General features: G+C 41.9%; 1 long non-coding RNA gene and 1 pseudogene across 1 annotated transcript; one reads left to right on the top strand and one right to left on the bottom strand.

Annotated features, from left to right (window-relative positions):
- Positions 1 to 706: 706 nt before the first annotated feature.
- LOC137242199 (mediator of RNA polymerase II transcription subunit 23-like) lies at positions 707 to 4,425 on the bottom strand (annotated as a pseudogene).
- Positions 4,426 to 13,365: 8,940 nt separating this feature from the next.
- LOC137242198 (uncharacterized) lies at positions 13,366 to 19,250 on the top strand. The gene is made up of 5 exons (XR_010950121.1): positions 13,366 to 13,484; positions 14,038 to 14,103; positions 14,165 to 14,372; positions 18,550 to 18,934; positions 18,994 to 19,250. It is a non-coding gene; the product is annotated as an uncharacterized lncRNA (long non-coding RNA).
- Positions 19,251 to 21,120: the final 1,870 nt, after the last annotated feature.

Raw genomic sequence — 21,120 nt, 5'->3', positions numbered from 1 at the left:
ACGGAAACGATGACCTGCCGAGATCGGTTATTTTGTGGCAGTACTTTTGGTACTTTGGAATATTGTTGTTGTGATTAGACGTGTTGGTGCATGTTTGTCGGTATTTCACACTCACGGTACAGGAAAAAAGTGAGTGTCGTATAGGCATAAGCAATGTACATAGGTATATACAAATGTACATGTAATTTTGTCTTGTTTACGAGTTTTAAAGTGTCATTTCCTTGAAATGCGCGTTATTTGTTTTACAATAAATTATTAAGTGTTTGGGACACATAAGAACTATAGCTGTTGTTTTCTTGGTAAAAAATCTACCAACTAATACTATTTTCATTTTTTTTTTTTTTTGTCTACCAACATTTTCCTCTTAAAAGGTCCGCGTACTGGTAGATATTTACCGGCAGCAAAGACAAAAAAAAATTGCGCACATTCATACACGCCCGTGTATAGAATGTAAATTTTTCAGAATTGAAACAAATGGGACTAATCGAAAGAATTTTTCCGTTGTTTCATTCTTTTTACTACGCCGCGTGGCCGTAGTACAATCGTTTGCTAATTTTTCAATTGAGTAGACGTGTTCCTGCTGTGGTGTAAATTTATCTCGCCTTCCGATCACACCAGTGTTATATTTTCGATATCTTTCAAGGTAAAACCTTTTGACAAGAGATTTCTTCGTTTATTTAATCACAGATCACAAATTTGAAGATGCCTAAGCTACCGTGTTTGGTTTCTGCAAGTCGATACGCTGTAAAAATGGGCCAAAAACATGGCATAAGAAAACCAATTGTGGTTCAGTGCGTACGCAAGATTTCAGCTTCTCAGCGATATATTTTGTCATTGACGCTAACTTAAAGCCACCCATATTATGGAAAATAGAATGCCCTACAGCCAATATTAGCGCATAAGTTTTTGTCAATCATTGATTCGCATACAGTCTTAAAATTGAATAATTCGAAAGCCGAAAAACGGTAAGTCCATTTAATCATTTTGGGCGCATTTAGCGCTTCTTGTAAACGATCATAAATAACACTCCAATGTGTTTCGGGCAATGCAGCTAATATGACGCCAACTGCATTAATATAGTTGTGAATCTCTTTTTGTGGTATTACCGAATAACCCTTTACAATAACATCGACTACATTGTTTGCCACAATTGAGGGCGCAATTGGTAAGCTTAACAACTCCAAGCAGGTCACATAAAGTGCATGTGCAGGTGCATTGGGAAACTCATTGAAGCGCCAATCAGTGTTGAAAACCAGATTTTTACCAGTTATTGTATCCGATAGCCTGCGCACTAAGTTAATGTAGTAGTTTAGCTCAGGATGCCAAAGTAATTCTTGATTTTGCAAAAACATTTTATATGGTTCACCAACACACCAATTAAGTGATGGACGTTCGCGTAAAATGCGTTCATAGAAATGCAAAGTATTGTATAAATAAGTTATCGGGCAATCGTGAAATTTGTACAAAATACTCAAATGGTCTAATATAACTTCACAAATTTCATGCACATGTTGTATAGGTAGTTCAATGAAACGGTGCACAACAATATCAAATACTGGTAAAAATCTCAAGCATACATTAGAGAAATAAACAGGTAATGGCGGATGTGAAGCAGATTCATCTGGTGCAAATTTTTTCCGGATATTTTTGATGAAATGACAAGTGCTTTTCGTGCCAATTATTCTGCTTCCAATGATCGGGATGATTCTCTTTACAAAACTCTTGTATACGATTGCGTAATTCTGATGTTTTTAATAAGCGCAGTTGTATAATAAGGAAACAAACTTGCGCCTCATTACCCTCTTGTGTACGTAGTGCCAGGCAAAGTACAACACGATCGATAGTAACAATATTATATTTCCAAATCATATTATTAATGGTGTCGACACATTTATGTATAAAATTTTTCCCATTACTATTCGCTACTTCGCCAACTAAATAATCACATAACTTGCGTAAATGTGCTGAAAGTGCGCGTGCGCTAATACCCCCTAAAATTTTATATGCAACAGGACTAACATTCTCGGTTCCCAAATCATTTTAAAAAGTAGACAGAGGAAAAGTGGATTAGTACTAGGCCGTATAAAAATGGTTCATAATATCATTGTCATTTGACATTGATGTCCAGTTACGATATTCCCCTTCAACTGATTTTTTGAGCAATTGCTTATTTTCCAACGAATGGTTATTTTGCACAAAAAATTCATTTAGTGCTGGTGGAAAGCAAGCTAGTGAATGTGAAGCCCAAGAGTGTGGTGTATTTTGCATTATAATGCTCAATAACGCTTTGCACCAGGGTTGTAGCTCGTCACCTAGCCCAGTCATGTGCATTGATCTTGCGAGCGTTAAGATTAGAACGCGATTCAATTCTTCACTTTCAGTCGACGCCACAGAGCCAGGTGGTTTTTCGCTGAAGTAACGTGACAATTTCGGCTGCATTTCAACTGATCCCAGTCCGGTAATAAGCCTTAAAGCTGTAGATTCAAAGCATAGGTTTAATTGCATTTTATTTGTTTGTGGCGAAACCACAGTACAATGCGAAAGTAGCTGTAGACGATATTGTGTTGGAATATGATGTAAACGATATAGAAACATTTCCAACAATGTGTGGAGTATACCCCAAGGTTGTTGTTAAATACAGCAGGCAGCAATTGTTGCAAAAAATCCTTTAATGCCCAAGGGTTCGATTTCTGTGTAAACCAGAAGTCGTGCGTGGGTTTCGACTAATGCTGGCGCTGGTATAGAGCTTTTCGCTTGCGCTGGCTTTATCATTTGGGTAAAAAAGCTATGTATGAGCGACATTTTACTATGAACTGTTAAGCTATCCAATACCACCATAGAAAAAGGTGCTGAAGGAACTTGTCCTCCAGCTGCAGTTTTGGCATTGCCATTTAACGCTTCAGTAAGAATATTCATTGGGCGTGAAAAGTATTCCTGATTTGTAGAATATGCATTACATATAAGTATTATGCGAAAGTCGTTGCCCAAACTCATAGACATCATAGTATTAGGCATCACAAGATGTTGAAGAATGTCGTGATGATTTTTCAATGCTTTAGGCAAAGGTCTATTTATATTCATATTTTCCAATCTAGCTTTCTTCATTAGGTGTATCCAAATGCATATAGGTGCCATCTGTCGCAATAATGATGACTTGGTACAGTCAGGTAACCATGGTTCCTGCTCGGGATAGAGTAAATCGAACAATTTGAAAGTTGGAAGAAAATTTGCAATTGGATTTTTTTTGTATGCTGCCCGAAATAAACTGTAAGAGTATCCACATTAACTGATCGCGTCCTTTACGCAATTCGTTCTTAGAGAGCTTTTCATACAAAGCTGTAACAATATGCGAAAAGCTTACAAACTGAAAAAGCACAAAGTAAATTAGCTGTGATGATAAATGCAGCCATACCCATTCGTTCATAGAAGTTTGTTCTTTGTAAACATTAAAACTACTACCCATAATAGAATCATTGCTCTCTGTCATTTCCATAGCGGAAATTATTAAATATACTGACTGCTCTTCTAGTGCGTTACAACGTTGCTTTTGTTGCTTCTGTAAACTCATCATAACAGACACCATTTCTTTGGAATATGGTTGATCGAGCACATAACGTAGGAGTATTGTTTGTTCTTCTAACAAATCTGCATCATATGGAAGATTGCCTTTAAAAACAAAACGTAATGTATTTGGATCTAATTTCCAAGAATTCATCATGTGATCTGCATAGCCGAAAACACTCAACAATGGGCAGCATATGCGAGTGGCCAATTATGGAAACCATTTGTGCGGTTCGTACGGAATTCCTCCATGAAATCTGTTATCATTTTATTAATAGTCCAATGATACGGGGGTGGTTTCATTATTTCATTGGCAATAAAGTATCCGGGTAAAAGACAATTATTTCGGTCAAATATGTAGTTCAATGTATCCTTCAGTGCTTGCAATTGTGGGAGGTAACTAACGTTTATGTTTACCGGAAATGTTTGAGCTTTGTCGCGGCACATCTTCATTATTTCCCTTACTCCTTTGTAGTCAACAAGCGATAGCACTCGTTTAATTAATTTAAAACTTTCCACCCAAAAATTCGCATTTTCATAAACTAATTTATCACATAACAGAATCTTGTCACAAGGCATTCTTGATGTGATGGCATGGGATTCTGCAACCTTTCCTAATGTATCGATTAACACGCGCAAATGCGATATATTTGTGGTAGTTGCCGCGCGCTGTAAATATTGTCTCACCACGCCTTCCTTATTGTCTTGGGTTACATCTTCAAACTTACGTAAAATAGTTTCTGTAAACGACCCAGCCTTATCCTCTTCCTCATTCGGTTTGTAAACAATAACGCTGACGAACGCCTCCTCGATTGGTTCCACTTTCAGAAAGCTGTTAACTGCTTCCCCAATCTCTGTGTCCATTTTTACTTCGGTTTTTTGTGACAGATGGGTTTCCCTTCTGCGGTAGGCTTCTGGTGTCCTCGCTCGGGGTGAGCGAGTGAATTGGGGTGTGATTTTGAAAATAAAAATAATTGTTTGGTGGCAGATGGGGATCTGCATTAGGGTGGTTGATTGGCCTTATTTCGGTGAACGAGCGCTGGGTTTTGAAATTTTAAAAATTTAAAGATTATGGGCCGAGTGCCTTTGTTTTCTGTTGCAGACCGAGGGTCTGCGTAAAGGCTTCTCTGGTATACTCGTTATGGAATAACGAGTGAGTGGGATGGTTTGGGATATTTCGAAAGTAGGGAGGAACGGAGGGATTGTTAGGAGGAGCTCTTGGTCCTCGCGCAATCTATCTCCTCCGTGGGAAGAGGGATCAGTTTGACCAAAGGTCGTCGGAATTGACCCTTCTCGGTAAGGAGGTCGACCACACGTACTCGGTTATCTTCGCCGGGGTGTACGTTGACGACTCTACCTAACCTTCATTCGTTGGGAGATAAGTTGTCCTCTTTGAGGACAACGAGATCTCCCACTTGTATATTTTGTTTGGGGTGTTTCCACTTCACACGCTTTTGAAGTTCGGATAAATATTCCACCTTCCATCGTTTGCAGAAAGTGTGGTGGAGGGCTTTGAGTTTCTGCCATCGATTGATCATCGAGGCAGAGCTCTCACTGGCATCTGGTTCTGGCGGAGCCAGTAGGTGGCTGCCCGTTAGGAAATGTCAGGGGGTTAGTGGTTCCAGATCCGTTGGGTCATTCGACCCTGGACTAAGTGGGCGCGAGTTGAGGCACGCCTCAATCCGGCACAAAAGGGTTTGGAACTCCTCTATGGTGTACTTATGGGGAGACGCGATCTTTTTGAAGTGGCTTTTGAAACTCTTCACTCCCGCCTCCCACAAGCCGCCCATATGTGGAGTGCCGGCTGGAATAAAATGCCAAGTTAACGCTTGATGGCTATACTTGGAGACTGTTTTGTCTCGGCTTTCTGCCAGGAAGGCTTTGAATTCCGATCGTAGAGATCTGGAAGCTCCGACAAAGTTCGTACCATTGTCGGAGTAGATGTTCTTCGGACATCCTCTTCTCGCGATAAAACGCGAAAAGGCCGCGAGGAAGCATGGGGTACTAAGGTCACTAGTGGCTTCTAAATGGATGGCCTTCGTGGAGAAACAGACGAAAAGGCATACATAGCCTTTCGACAGTCGACATCCCCTACCGCGGTAGCTTTTGATGTCGAAAGGCCCCGCAAAGTCTACCCCGGTATTGGTGAACGCGCGGGTAAAAGTAGTCCGTTCGCAGGGAAGGGTCCCCATAAGTTGGGACTGAGCCTGCTTTCGGTGAATAATGCAGGTTTTGCAATTGTGGATGACGGCTCTGATCATTGTCTTGATGTTCGGAATCCAATATTGGGTACGAATAAGACGGAGCATGAGCTGGTTCTCGCCATGAAGGGAGTCATGATGAGCCATCACAACTGTAAGGGGAGACAGCCTACAATTGTAAGGCAAGATGATCGGATGCCGCTCGTTGTATGACATGTCTTTTGAAGCCCCTAGACGCCCCCTGTTCTAATAATATCATCTTTGTCGATGAATGGGGTGAGTTCTGCTAAACGGATGTAGGTTTCCATTGTTTTATTTACGTTTATTAACGAGAAAATTTCCGATTAGAAAAATAGAACTCTTCTGAGTTAAAATGCCTGCCCAGCCCTAAATAAAAACTATTGAACTTCGAGTTTATTATTTATTTTGTTTATGGCAGACTTTTTAACTTGGTAGCGACAACGAAAAGGGTTTATTTTATGGACTTTTTGTCACCGCAGCGACAACAGCAAAAAGGTTTAATTTACAGACTTTTTGTCTCAGCGGCAACAACAAAAAAGGGGGACCACTCGCCACCTCCACAGATAATGGGTGTATTTTTGAAAAAGTGAAAAAGATGCGTGCGATATTGCAAAACAAGCGCAAAAAAAAGTGTAAAAAGTGTTTAAAAAAAGTGAAGTGAGCACCGGATTAATTAATTAAATTGAACTTAATTTCGTGTTTGTGATGTGCAAAAAAAACAACAACACAAAACTATTTAGTATGGTGCGGAAAATGAGGTTAGGTTACCCTCTTCCTTGTGTTGTGTCAGGAAAACCTTACCACTGGTGGGGGGATAGACCAGATAATCACAAGGATCGAAATAAAATTAATAAACCAAGTGATTTAATTTTTTGAAATTGGAAAGAAAAAATGGTGCTCACTAAATAACTTCACTTTTTCACTTCTGTTTGATTTTAATTTTTCGCGCACTACACGGGTTTTTTTCTTTATTTTTCTTTAATAACACTTAAAAACGGAAGTCCACCAGGACTTGGCGGCCACCGTGGTATGATGGTAGCGTGCTCCGCCTATCACACCGTATGCCCTGGGTTCAACTCCCGGGCAAAGCAACATCAAAATTTTTGAAATAAGATTTTTCAATTAGAAGAAAATTTTTCTAAGCGGGGTCGCCCCTCGGCAGTGTCTGGCAAGCGCTCCGATTGTATTTCTGCCATGAAAAGCTCTCAGTGAAAACTCATCTGCCTTGCAGATGCCGTTCGGAGTCGGCATAAAACATGTAGGTCCCGTCCGGCCAATTTGTAGGGAAAAATCAAGAGGAGCACGACGCAAATTGGAAGAGAAGCTCGGCCTTAGATCTCTTCGGAGGTTATCGCGCCTTACATTTATTTTTTGTTTTAACACTTAAAAAAAATGGCAAGAAATATAACACTTACTTCTCTTTGTGCTGTGGCTCCGGTATTTGTATAATATAATCCCACTTTTCTCGTTGTTGTGTTTGGCTGCTGCGGTAATCCTTTGACAAATTGTTTAGTATGCAAATGTGCTGTACAGGTTGATATGTGGACTGTAATTTGTATGTGCTTTTAGTTTTTTTTTTCGGGGAGTAAGGACCAATGTTCGGCCTGGGTGCGTCTGAAACCGGCAATGGGTAGGCGCACACGGGTCGATCTCGGGTTGATAGTGCACTCGAAAGAAAAATAAAAGAACAAAACGCAAAGAGGATTTCCTCGTTATAATAATGTGTTAATTAGAGTGTAGGAAAATATATACAAGGATACAATATTACCTTTGGGTGTAAAAGGTGATGACGGTGATCCTCGGCGATGTGTGCTGGTTGGCGGTCGATCGAAAAAGAGGCCGGTTATCCCGTTGAGGACAACCGCTAAGCCGCGAAAAAGTCCTCTGGTATTAAGGAGGGGAAAAAAGCCACACACACAACAACCCACACACACAACAACCCCCACAAATGCGGCGTGAGTGTGTGTGGCTGGAAATATTATTAAAACGTTAGGGAGGGGCGCCGTCAATCAGGTAAAAGTTAGGCATTTGGCCTAAACAATATTTAAGAAGTTGGTGTTGTTTTTGTAGCAGTAGTTCGCCCCACACAATAGGTGCGACCGATCACAAATTGTTATCAATATCCTCTAACGAGTCCAAGGAAACTTGCAGTTTCAATAGGGGTGAACCATAGTGAGATGGTTGTTGGAGGCGTTTGTTCCACATTAGAACGCATTACAAGGCAGCCTGTTCCAGTACCGGAGCGACTCACGTCCCACAAATTGTCATCCTCCCAGTAGATCCTTGCAGCGGGACTGCGCCATACTCTTCTGCTGCTAGATGGTATCGAACCCAATCCGGGTCCTTCACCTGACCCTGGTCCTGAGAAATGGTTTTGCTGCGTTTGCCGGAAAAGAATCTTTTTAGGACGGTCACACTCTTGTTAGTGTGTCACGTGCAAGGGATGGTTTGCATCGGACAGGTTGTCTTGGGCTAGATCCCAAAACCAAACGTCCCCGTAACTTTTGTAAATCTTTTGTGGCTCTTAGTCACTACCACCTTTTGCACCACAGAAAAGATCGCGAGAGCGGAAATGGAGGTGGTCTCGCGTTGATCATACACCACTCAGTGCAATATCATATATTTGATCCCGACATCAGCCGCAGGGACAGTGTCTTAGAACGCCACGGCTTATCTGTCTGGTAAGGCGATGTAAACCTAGAAATCATCAACATCTACAACCATCCTGTCACCCCTTGCCCCAGTGGATACCGCCCTGATATCAGAGTACTACTCACTGGCGATAATCGCATTACCTTAGGCGATTGCAATGCCCATCACGATCTTTTGCATTCTAATCTTCAGGCGGACAGCAGGGGTGATATGTTGGCGGATCAAATAGAGGAAATGACGTTCTGCACAATAAACGGAGACGCCCGGTGACTCGTGGCTGCCTTGGTTGTTGTTGTTATTGTTTTTGTAGCGATAAGGTTACTCCCCGGAGGCTTTTGGGAGTGTTATCGATGTGATGGTCCTTTGCCGGATACAGATCCGGTACGCTCCGGAAAATGAGGTTGACCCACGATGGTGGGTTCAATGAAAGGACCCGTTAATGTAATCTCAAGAAACGAAACTATTGGCTTTGTACTTTGATCATTTCATTAGCACAAGCTTCATACGCCCATTTTTCAGCATTATTGCAAACAGGATACCAATCACCACGATAGTTGTGACAGAGGAAACCACTTGAGCTGGAAACGGCATGTGACTGAAAGTGCAAGCAAAAACGTGTGTGTGGTACGCGAAGTGTACTTTGGGAGCTCTTATGTCTACAGTACTTACCATATGATCCTTTACATCTTTCACAATTATATTGCCCTCAAGCACATCACGTCCATTCAAACAGTTCATAATACCATCACATTTCTCAATCGCACTATAACACATCGATACTGTGGATCGATGGAACTGAGCGTACTCCTCAGGACCATCATAACAGGAATAAGATACATCCGTACAGCGGAAACAGCCTAATTCATCTTCGCCCATTGGACAATCCGCATAGCCATCACATATACGATTGCTGGTGAGACGATCGATACAACGACAAACCGATTCGTCACTGCCATCATGACAATCAACCAAATTATCACACCACGAACGAATGAGAACTCGGTGGAGGTGTTACATTTGTTGAGTTTCTATAACTGCCTCTGTTGCGTAAGCGTTTAGCTACCTGCTCACAGAGTGACATAAATTGCATATCTGAAATGGAAATTATGAACTATTCGCATACCCAATGCGGGTTTTGTGTACAAAAAAAAAAAACTAACTCACCCTGAAAAGAGTCAATATTCGCCGAATTTAGTTTTGCGCCTTTCTTCATCATTGCCTGTACATCTGCTGCATCAAAGGTATCAATTAGCTCACCTTGTTGCACTAGCGAACTTTTACGAAATAGTTCCTCCCAAATTTGTGGATCATACGCGCTTGGTACGCTCGTATTTTTTGTATCTAAGGTGGCGCTTACATCTTTGTTGGTCTTAGGTAGGAGTTGCCGCTCAGCGCTTTCAAGCATATTTTCTAAACTCGTTGGACTATCCGGAGGATGTTTTGAGCTTTTTCCCTGCAAAACTGATTGTTCATTTAACTCATCCAATTTTGAAGCTGTAGGTTGTGGAGGTGTTGTAGCGCAATCTCCTCCATATGTGATTGTAACACTTGTAAAATTACTTAGTGTCACCGTACGATTCATAACCAAAGTGTGAGTGGACTGTATCTCTGAATCTATTGTTGTGTGCTCAATGCGCTCGAAATCTGCCAGTACACTTGCAGCTGGCGCTCCCTCTCCTGCTATTGTATCATATTTCAGTTTACGTAATTTATCTTCATCCACATCAACTCTTTCTGTGACTAGTTCCAGTTCTTGGAAGATATCTTGCGTAGATGTAGCACTAGTTTTTTGAGTTGCTGCAGCTTTGTCTTCGCTATCATCGTGTCCATATATAATCCAACTTATTCTATCAGGTTTGTCCTCTGTTGGTTCTTTTGTTGGTTTTGGTGTTGCTTCGGTCACGAGTTCATCTTCGTTGTCATTTTCGTCCAGTATCCAAGTTATTTCTTCTGCAATTTTCGTTGTTAACTCCTTCACTAAAACTGTTTCAGTTGTGCTCTTGAGCTTTATTTCTGGTTTTGCATCGTCATGCTGACCATCGATTATCAAGCTAATTTGTTCGGGCTTATCATCGATTGTAGTTTTAGACTTCTGTGCTGTTTCACTTGTAAACTCTGTTTCCAGGTTCTTCGCAGTTGTTAATTGTCTATCCGCAGGCCTCACTTCTTGATCGTTTTCAAAACCATCCAGTGGCTGTCGCAAGCTCTATATTTGAGGAGATATGATTCGAATGCGAGTAAAGTTTCCCGTTTTGCTCTTTCTCGTGTTGCGAACTCAAAATTTTTAGTTTATGAAGTTTTTCTAGGCAAAGTTTATAGTTAAATGAATATAAAATTCATTGGTCTTATTCAACTTACCTATTCTATCTAATGCTATTGCGTAATAGATTAAAGCCATCATTATCACCACCAGCAGTAAGCCCAATACGGCTAGTATACGCGTCAAAACAGTTTTGAAGCATTTTCTTTGAGATCGTGTGCGCTGAATATCATTATCTAATAAGTGAAAAATAAATTGATATAAGTAAGGGTGCACTCAAAGACATTGTTTAGGGTGTGTCTTCATGTCGGGCCCTCAATGCTACATGGCGGGGATCTTCCAAAATTCTAGTGTGAAAGACCAGATTTGTGTTCATGTGGTGATGCTAGTCTCGACTGACCACTTACAAAGCAATTGGCCAGCCGATTGCATGCCACGCGTCCCCTATATGGTCGCCAAGCCTAAAAACTACTCACTGGAAGAAGCTACAGACCACCATCTACATAATGAGGCGAGAATACTCCCCATCAGGGAGAGAAATGAGATGCTAAACAAACAGCTCCTGTTGAATACCCGAAACCTGGGCATCCCAACAGACATCTGATTGATGAGCCAACACCGCCCAGGGGCTTAAGGAGGAGTGAGGAAATACGGCACCTGAGAACTCAGCCGTATGAAGCCAAAAAACACAAGCAGGTCCTCAGTGAACTCCATAAACAGGCGTCGGATCTTTATGCCAGGAATTGCCCGGTGAATGCATTGCTCAAAGAACAATACCCAAAACTTGCAGAAGAGGAACGCATACTCCCCAGGGAAACGCTTGTCGCTCTTGCTCAACTTCGTTCTGGATACTGTAACAGGTTAAACTCTTACCTATCCAGAATCAACCCCGACATACAAAATGTATGCCCCGCTTGCAATGTGTCCCCACATGATACCAACCATCTCTTTAATTGTAACGTGGAACCAACGCCTCTAACACCCCTTTCCGTGGCTTTTTGGTGGGGCGAAACATTGCTACAACAACAACACCCCTTTCCTTATGGTCCACCCCTGTTGAAACAGCAAGTTTCCTTGGACTCCCGTTAGAGGATATTGATGACAATTTGTGATCGGTCGCGGCTGTTAGGTGGGGCGAAGCACTGCTACTACAACAATAACAACAACCCCGGTGACCCCAAATAAGGGATATAAACCAACGCATCAGATTGCTTGTGGATGAACACTTAACCTGTTATCAGCATGGCTTCAGAAAACTCCATAGCACTACCACCGCGCTAAATGCTATTAGCACCCCGATAAATTGCGGTTTAAATCAAAACCCCCACCATAGAACAGTACTCGTTGCGTTAGACCTGTCAAAAGCTTTTGATACGGTCAACCATGGCACGTTACTGCAAGACCTGGAATGTCTCCTCTTCTCCCAAGTCTCAAAAGGTGGACGCAAATTATTTGGGTGGTCGGCAGGCATCGGTACAATTTAGAAACGAAACATCAAAACCAAGAAGAATTAAAGAAGGGGGGTGCCACCGGGTGGTATCCTTTCTCCACTTTTGTTTAATTTTTACATATCTAAGCTAGCTTCGCCACCAGAGGAATCACTATCGTTTCCTACGCCGATGACTGCACGATAATGGCCACAGGCCCAGGCCCACAGATATTGTTGTTGTAGCAGTCAGGCCACAGATCGATGAGCTTATATAAAAGACAACCATGTCGACTCCTTGATCTAGATGGTACTTACCTTTAATACGAAGAAACTCATTTCTGATCGTCTTCGCTTCATCTCGTAAAAAAGACATCCTGAAGCTCGGCCATTTTTGCTAAAACTCCAGCTATTTTTGGATAGGCTTTGTGCTAAGGATCCACCTCATGCAATGTAGGATATATTTTTTGTTTAAATTCTTTTGAGCGGTGTATATCTTTAAATTATATTGTCACTCTCGCAGCGGCATTAACAAATGCAGTAATTCACTTCTATCTTTGGGCTGTATTCTGGACAAAGATTAGACACTATCAATAACTATCGGATTACATGCCGGGAATCGCGTGAACAACAAATTATTAATAGTGTTTACTATATATTATAAGTAGCAACTGATTGATGGAAAATTAAAAAAATTAATAGCCGAACAACACAAACAATTTTCAACATTGTCCAATATATCATTGCATTTTCATCGCGATCAGCTGACATATTTCACCATCCGTATGAATATAATAGGTGCGACAGAGCACGATACATAGTGAGAAAGCGAAAATTGCCAACATGCTATTTCATGTGCAGAATTTTTCATTCCAAATCGTCACCCCTGTCAAAAATTCGTGTGGCTGTGTGCGTTTTTGGTCACACGATTTTTGCAGGATAACTAGTTCACCCACACATTCAAAGCTTTTTTCGCTCTCCACTAACACATCGACGTTTCATGCTGTCATCGAAATGACAGTTCCTTACCCTGCAAAAATCGTGTGACCAAAAACGCACACAGACAAACAAATTTTTGACAGGGGTGACGATTTGGAATGAAAAATTCTCCAAATGAAATAGCATGTTGACAAATTTAGCTTTCCCACAATGTATCGTGCTCTCTCGCACCTATTATTTTTATAGGGATAGCAAAATACGTCATTTTTGCGTGCAAAAAATTCCGCCATTTCTAATTCAGCAGAACAGCAAAACATTTGGTGGTCGAAAATTTTTTCAATTTTGAGAGTTTTAAATGGAATATCTCCGGAAAGATTTAAAATTAAGAGGGAGTTCTCCAGATCACATATATATATATTTTAAAGTGCGCAAACTTATAATTTAAAAGTTATTTGGTGTTAAAGTTTGCAAATTTCTATACAAATTTTATATGTGTATACGTATATATATGTGGCAGCACAGCTTTGTAATGTCATCAATAAAATATATGTATATATATATATATATATATATGTGCATGTTGCTACAAAAGCGCGATTGATTTAATAAAAACATTTATAATAAGTGAAAACAATGCAAAAATGAAATGTGAAATATACAAAAATGAAACTTAAGTTTATCGCTGCCAATTTATATAGATGTATGTGGCTTAAGGTTTTGAAAGATGTGTAAATTGTAATTTAAAGTGCTATAGAAATTTGCTAAATTTGCAAACTTTAACAACAAATAACTTTTAAATTATAAGTTTGCGCACTTTAAAATATATATATTTGTGATCGGGAGAACTCCCTCTTTCATTTGATACAAAGTTTTACCCCGAACTCGGGGGTGCTATTCTAAATTTTCCCAAAGTCTTTAATATACAATGATTTTTGCTGTTTAAAAATGTTTGATTTGATTTTTGTGCTCATCGAAAGAATTCACAATTATATAGCACCATGCCGCGAATTATGATAAAAGGTGGTGTGTGGAGAAACAATGAGGTAAGCATTTGACGCGACTGGTTACTCTTGGCCGTTTATTAACTAAATTGATAACTTTCAGGATGAAATCCTCAAAGCAGCTGTAATGAAATATGGCAAAAACCAGTGGTCACGTATTGCATCACTGCTGCACCGCAAATCTGCCAAGCAATATAAGGCACGCTGGTACGAATGGCTTGATCCTAGCATAAAGAAGACAGAATGGTCACGGGAGGAGGATGAAAAGTTTTTGCATTTTGTTGGTGGTGAACGTTTCAACATTTTCCAAGGTTTGGCATTAATTTCATTTTTATAGTTTATAATTATTTAAAGGTTGCGTTAATGCTAGAACAAGTACATTGATTTTACGTGGCAGTGTTGAAAAATTTTTGGAAGAAGCTGAGCTTCGTTACATGATGCTATAATGCTTGTGCGGCGTACAATTAAACATGATTATGTTGTTGCTGGTAAGTCAAAATACAAATTGAAAAAAAATCTTAGGGCCTCATTCTCTATTACGAAACGAACTTTCGATGCGGATCAGAGACGAATTGCTAGTGTATTTGCACTATGTTAAACAATTGTAATTTATCACTTGACAACTACTTCTGCCTTCCTGTTTGTTAGAAAGGTAAAGACCGAACGAAAATGATAGAGAATTCCATTGCTGGACGAAATCGTTTGGAGGCGAATCGTTCGTCTGAGCTGAGGGAGGGATGGCCTGAAAGTTTAATGTGGCCACATAAATCGTTGCCGAGATGGTCGGGCTGGCACTTTAATGGTGCTGTGTTACCGGAGCGTACCGGATCTGTATCCGGCTAAAGGACCATCACATCGATAACACACCCCAGAGCCTTCGGGGAGCAACCTTATCGCTACAAAAACAACAACAACATTGTGTCCAAATCCCGAAAAAAAACTATAAAATTTGTGTCAGTGAAATGATAATTATTGCTTTTGGTTGTTAGTTTTGAGGCATCGTCATCGAGTTCCTTCTGATCGTATATGCCGGTTCTTTTGCATTCTTTTACATGCATAAAGTGCCGTGGAAGCCTTCCCCACCCTCTCCTCCACGTTGAGCTTCCATGACAGCTTACTGTCTAGGATGATTCCTAGATATTTTGTGCAAGGTTTCTCCCGTAGGGTCGCCCCTCCTAACTTAGGCCTGGTCCAGTTAGGGACCTTGTACCTCTTTGTAAACAAGACCATATGCAACGTCATCTGCGTAAACCGTAAGTTTTTCTGGTCCCTCGTAGAATCCCCTAAGCAGTTGGTTAATGACCAGCGTCCACAGCAGAGGTGATAGCACCTCTCCCTGCGGAGTGTCCCTGTCCGCTAATTTCGTGGCTGCGTACAATCCCAATTGCGATGTAATCTTACTGCAGTTTAACATGCAGTCGATCCATCTGGGTAAGGCTGGATGTACTTTAACGTAATTAAGACCATCAATAATCGCCTATTTAGAAAGCCCCGGCAATGCTTAAGAAGACTTCTAGAGCATATTCCTTATATTCCAGGGCTTTTTCTATGCTTATTACCACCCTCTGCAATGCGGTGTCTACTGACTTGCCTTTGGTGTACGCCTGTTGTGTTGTGGAGAGCAGCTTTTCATCCACGTTGGACTTTATGTACACATCTATCAGCCTCTCAAAGGTTTTGAGCAGAAATGATGTTAAGCTATTGGGTCTATAATCTTTGGGATACACGTGACCGATCTTCCCCGCCTTTGGTAGGAAAGCTACACGAGCAGTTCTCCAAGAGTGCGGTACATGATTCAGTTTATGCACCCATCGAATATTATTTTAAGCCATCCCACGACCGCCCTACTTGAAACTTGTAGCATGGCCGACATGTACCATCTGAGCCCGGCGATTTCACCACCACTACGAGATCCTCAGTAGTGTAATTAGGCAGCATATATGAATGCAGCTGTTTCCTTACTATTACTACAGCTCGCACCCGTCCTTCCGTTTGCGCATAGCAAACACCAAATCCACACGCGCTAAGTCCAGAAACCTTTCCTCCCGATGGAAGCCACGGCTCCTGGATCTGCGCGTTGGGAGGAGGAGTTCGCTCGACGCCACTTTACTGTGTTGGAGGTTTATCTGTAGGACTCGCAGCACCAATGGGCTGCTTGTCCCCTTCCAGCATCTTCATCGTGACGTCGTCGTCCTCCCCTAGCCCTTTTGGTTTTGAGTGTGCGAAGCCTCCCTTCAGCCTCTTATACCTGTTGTGCCGGGTGTTCCTCTGTGCGACTCACAGCACCATCTGGCTGTTGGTCCCCTTCTAACACATTCGGGGTGACGTGGGCTACCTCCACCTGTCTTTTTTCCCTTAGGCTTTTGAGGTCCTTTTCGACTTCGCCCACGTCCAGCGTGTTAGGACTTTAATGCCCGCGACTTCTTTTCCTGAGTCGCATATACATTTTGCCTGTACCTAAGGACATTTTTCCAAGCTGCGCGTACAATATATACTCCGCCTGCTTGTTTATTTGGAAGATGTATAACTGACCTTCCTCCGTAGGCCGAGATACAGTAAGTACCTTCCAATCCTGTGTCGGTATGTTCGGATTCTGATTCTGCAAAAGTCGCAGTGTATCCTCCGACTTCAACACGCATGGTATCCATACCTTAACTTTTGGTACCTTGGGGATTTGCGCTTTATCCACCATCTCAAAACGCGCGTTCGTGCTCTGCCTTTGGAGGTTTGGAACCACTTCCTCCAGCCACCGCAAGCTCGCGATGTTGTCGCACGCTATCATCTTCATACCATTATACCATCCCCCGAATCAAAGGTTGGAAGGAGCTTACTTGGTTATTCCCGCATCATCTTAAGCATTAAGCTAATAAGCTCCTTTTCTACAGATCTCCACCTTTCACTAGTCATCTGTTCGAAAGGACTGCTACGATCAACCAGCGCCACAGTCAGTGACTGTTTTGCCACATCACTCATCTTATCGGGAAAAGCCGGCGTCTTAGTGTTATTTCCCTTTGGCACCTCCGAGAAAGCCGGAGTCTTAGCTCCCTCTAGCACCTCCGAGAAAGTCGGAGTCTCAGCGTTATCTCCCTTTGGCTTATCTCCTACTTCCATAGTTGGAACTTCGCTCTGACTCGCAGCCTTCGAGGTAGTTGCTACCTCGCTATTGGGGCTCATCTGTCTTACAGCTTTGGGCCTACTTGTCTTGTCTATGGGACTGCCCTGCGTCGCGGCTCTGGGACTGGGCCCTTTCTGCCTCTTGAAAGCAGGCTTGTCGCCTTCCGCCGAACGTGGCCTTTTCATTCTGCCATTCGACACTTCTTCCTCCTCATACCGGTTGCAGAACCGAGGGTTTCTCGCAGCAAACCTTTTGAACTGCCTTCGACCTACTTCTACCGCCTCATGAGCCCTTGCCAAGCGCTCGATCTCCTCTTCTGTTGGGTCCACCACTGCTCCCAAGCGTTGTACAATTCTTAGTACTGCTCGGTACTTCGAGAGAGCCCTTTGCTCCGTACCCTTCTCCACTCTTCTACTCCTTTTTCATTTGTGTGCTTCTCCAACACGGAGTTCAGTGAATTAGCACTACTCTCGCTCCCCGAGTACGACGCATCGCTTAATGCGTATTTGTCGTCCTTGGCTTGCGGCTCAGTCCTCTTCTTATCATCGTCCTTATGAAAATTAGGTAATGAGTCGTTCACCTTGGTCGTACGACCACCAGCCCGACAAGGCGGGCTCAGCGGTCCAGTATTATATACGGGGAAAGAACCGCCATCCACAGCAGCGCCCCTTACTGTGATAAGGCCATTAATACTTCCCGAAGTGGTCCGGTATCGGGAAGGCTCCGTTCGAATACAGCCGAATTTATCCCCTGGCTACAAATCGTCCAATAGGCACGGTCCGCATAACACCCTGTATTAGGGGGTTGGCAGTTCTTGGTCACCTTGCTAGTGCATGCTCTCCAATATGTAGGTCCTGATCGAAAGTCACACCCAAGATTTTAGGGTGTAAGACAGTCGGTAAGGTAATGCCATATGGTCGACATTTGGCGCGGTCATGTTTTAAATAAGGTCACCGATGATTTGGTTGGTGAAAATATCAGGTTTCGCGAGGCGACAAAACTGGAGAGATTGGGGAGATAGCTGTTTATTTTAATACAAAGCTCATCGATGTAGGAAACAATAGCATAGGCGTAGAAGCAATAGTGACTCCTAGTGGTAAAGGTAGCTATTGATATGTAGAAGTTAAGCGGAAGTTTGAATATGAGTTTTTTTAAGTTATAGCAAAAAAAGCGTTGAGGATTTTTAATATCTTACCAGGTACCTTCGTACATGTTTCTAAGAATGAAGAATAAAACCTATTCAAACTCAATTTTCACCAGGACAAAGCCGCTGAGACTTCGCTATACTTTAACATACAATACGTTACCCCATTTTAGCACAACTATCATTTTTTGATTTTATTAAATTTTATAAAATGTTTCTTCCTCTACAGTTCTATTTCGGTATTGGATGGTAAATATGGCTTTCGCATTTTCTCCATCAATAACTGTGAAAAGGTGGAAGAAATCTATGCGTGTAAATCTCACATATTATCTTGGTCGAGCGTTTCTTCAATAGCTCTCTAGTGGTGATGGTGACAGCAGAGAAACCCAACTGTTTACAAATGTTACACTTCAAAAAGAATCAAAATATCTGCCATTGCGTCTACGGCTCAAATACCCACAGTATATGAATGAATCGATTGCACCTAATTGTCTGCCTAACGGATAGTATACATATTCATCAAATCGAAAATATTGCACCAAACGAACTGGGTCTGAATACTGAAACAGTACACATATTCAAAATCGATGACGAGGCTGTGATGATGGTATAGGGTGAGTTGTTGAATAACATACGAAAACCACTTTAACCCATCTATATATTTGCATTACAGCTAAAGCTTTACAAACAGCAAAAATTGCTGGCGCCAAGCAATTGGAAAAGGCAGTGAAGCATTCATCACACTGTACGGATGGTGTAAAGTTAGAAACTGCTGTTGTAACAGCTGCCACCGAGAAAACGGTCATCTCTACTTCGCCGAGTAGCGGCTCGTCCGACTATCTATCGAAGACAGTATAATCATATCTTTTGCCAACACAGGTTAGCGATGTGCTTGCACAGGAAAAGATTTCAATTGGAAAACAAAAACCAATTAAGAGAGCTTATGTTATTCTAACGAATTTTCTGCAAATCCTCTTATTTGCAATCCTCTGCTAAGTTCGAATCACTAAACTGTTGAATAAATAACTCCAATATTGAATAATGGAAAAATGGCCTTTATTAAAATACTTCACAACAGTAACTGTGCAACGAATAGCTTAATAACCAAACTGATAGCTCAAATAAAACTCCACTATTCAAAATAATACTGCTATTGCTTGCTAGATATCGTCTTAGTCGTAACTGCTGATCAACTCAAATCAAACTGAATTGCAGCGCCTCTACATCTATTGCCTTTTATACTCTTTGGTTTCCTCGTTCGCATTTTTCTAGAATCTACTAGCATTGTCCATGAGCTCTCAAACTTCTCAGCTATAACTAAAATTGCACAATTTTATACATCTTTAAGGCGCTTCCAGAATCTACTAGTGCAGTAGCTCTCAAACTTCTCAGATATATGCATGTGTTAGTGCCTTGACTCTCCGCTGCTCGTATACGTACATGGTACATATATGTTGACGCAGTTATTGTTTCGTTTATGTAGATACATAATGATTGAATTATTGATGTGCATTCACGTCACTGCTTAGCATCGGCTTAGAGACGATAGCATCGCTCAGTGCTGCTAACATTCGTTACACTGCCCTCCACCTAAGTCAGACAAATCTCTCGATCTAAACGCTGCTAACCTCTCCAAATGAACCACTTTCATTTTGGTTCGTGGTTTTCCAATGGTTTGTATGCGGTACACTACATGGTTGATCCGCTTTACAACTTTGTATGGGCCTTCCCAGTTACACTGCAATTTCGGGGACAAACCTTTTTTTCGTTGTGGGTTGTATAGCAGCACCAAATCTCCTTCCTGAAACCCTTCCGAATTAATTGCTTTATCGTACCTCGCTTTCATCTTGTCACTCATAATCTTTGCTCGTTGCCTTACCAGATCGCGTATCTCTCTCAGCTCTTCTTCCAAGACACCAGTGGATTTCTTAACATTCCTCTCCGCATCGGCATCTATCCCATACTTCAAATCAGCTGGCAGTCGAAGGTCATTGCCAAAAATTAACTTTGCGGGAGTTTGGCCCGTTGTGTCATGTACTGCCGATCGGTAGGCCATCAAGAATAATGATATGTGTGTATCGCAGTCCTTATGGTACTTGTCTACTACTTTCCATAAATGCTCCTCCAATGTTCTATTGAAGCGTTCCACCATACCATCCGACTGAGGATGCAATGCAGTTGTCCGTGTTTTTCGAATGCCCAACTTCTTGCACATTTCTTGGAACACAGCTGATTCAAAATTCCTGCCTTGGTCAGAATGTAACTCCATTGGTACACCATACCTTGCAACCCATTCGTTTTTAACCACTTCTGCTTCTTGGTTTGGGATTGGGTATACCTCTGGCCATTTACTGAAATAATCCATAACCACCAGTACGTATTTGTTTCCGCGGTTGCTAGTAGGAAATGGACCTGCGACATCCATGGCGATCCTTTCGAATGGTGCACCTGAAATATACTGCTTCATCTGGCCATGACTTCGGGTTTTGGGCCCTTTCGCTCTGTTGCATACCTCGCAGTTGGCAATCCACTCGGTGACCGACTGACGGCAACCAACCCAATAGAATCTCTGCTTAATTTTCTCGAGTGATTCCAAGATGACCTCCACTTGGACCATTGTGTAGCTTGCTGAGCACGTCAGGAATCCTCTTCCTGGGAACAACTATCAGTTTCTTCTTGCATTGACCATCCTCACTCTCCCATACTCGATGCAAGCAACCGAATATCAATTCTAAACTGTTCCACTGTGCCCAATATGACTTCGCAATGGGACTCTCTGCTGACATCTCCTCTCTGCTTG

The sequence above is a fragment of the Eurosta solidaginis genome, chromosome 2 (genome assembly GCF_040869045.1).
Source record: "Eurosta solidaginis isolate ZX-2024a chromosome 2, ASM4086904v1, whole genome shotgun sequence".
Classification (NCBI taxonomy): Eukaryota; Metazoa; Arthropoda; class Insecta; order Diptera; family Tephritidae; genus Eurosta; species Eurosta solidaginis.
Note: the sequence above shows the minus strand (reverse complement) of the source record. Positions and strands in the feature narration are given on the sequence as shown.